The sequence below is a fragment of the Corvus brachyrhynchos genome, unplaced genomic scaffold, assembly GCF_000691975.1.
Source record: "Corvus brachyrhynchos isolate BGI_N302 unplaced genomic scaffold, ASM69197v1 scaffold219, whole genome shotgun sequence".
Taxonomy (NCBI): domain Eukaryota; kingdom Metazoa; phylum Chordata; class Aves; order Passeriformes; family Corvidae; genus Corvus; species Corvus brachyrhynchos.
In genome coordinates this window covers 1,662,437-1,663,008 of record NW_008240034.1, presented here as the reverse complement: position 1 = coordinate 1,663,008, position 572 = coordinate 1,662,437, and positions in this window count along the sequence as shown.

Sequence of the window (572 nt, the reverse complement as noted above, 5' to 3'; positions counted from 1 at the left end):
CCGGCCCCCTCCATGGGTGAATGCTTTGGCTCTTGGCTCCCCTGTCCTCCTGTCCGTGTCCCCAAGGCATCACCTGGGTCCCTCATCGTCCCATCCCTTCTCCGACTCCCGCATCCAGAGAGTCATTGTCCCCAGTCTCTCCCCGTCCCCAACACGCAGGGACAGCCCCATCACTTGGGGGGATTTACCTCATTGCAGAGGGTGTCACTCCTGGGGTGGGTGGGGGGTCTCTTGTGTCCCCACGGGTGTTCAGGGACACTGGGGGCACTCAGAGTCCCTGTGCCCACATGTCCCTGATGTCCCAGCCCAGCTGGGTTAATGCCCAGACCCAGATCCCCTCTGTGCCCGTCCCCTCCTGCCCCGTCCCCCGTGGTGTCCCCTCAGACCCTGCCCAGGCTCTGCCCTGACTCTGCCCCACCCCCCAGGATATTTGGGATATGCGAATGTGACCAAGATCCCGGCCGGGGCCACCCACATCAAGGTGACGGACAAGAGCCGCAACTACCTGGGTAGGACATGAACTGCCCCCCTCCCAGTCAGTCCCAGTCCGTCCCAGTCTATCCCACCTGGCC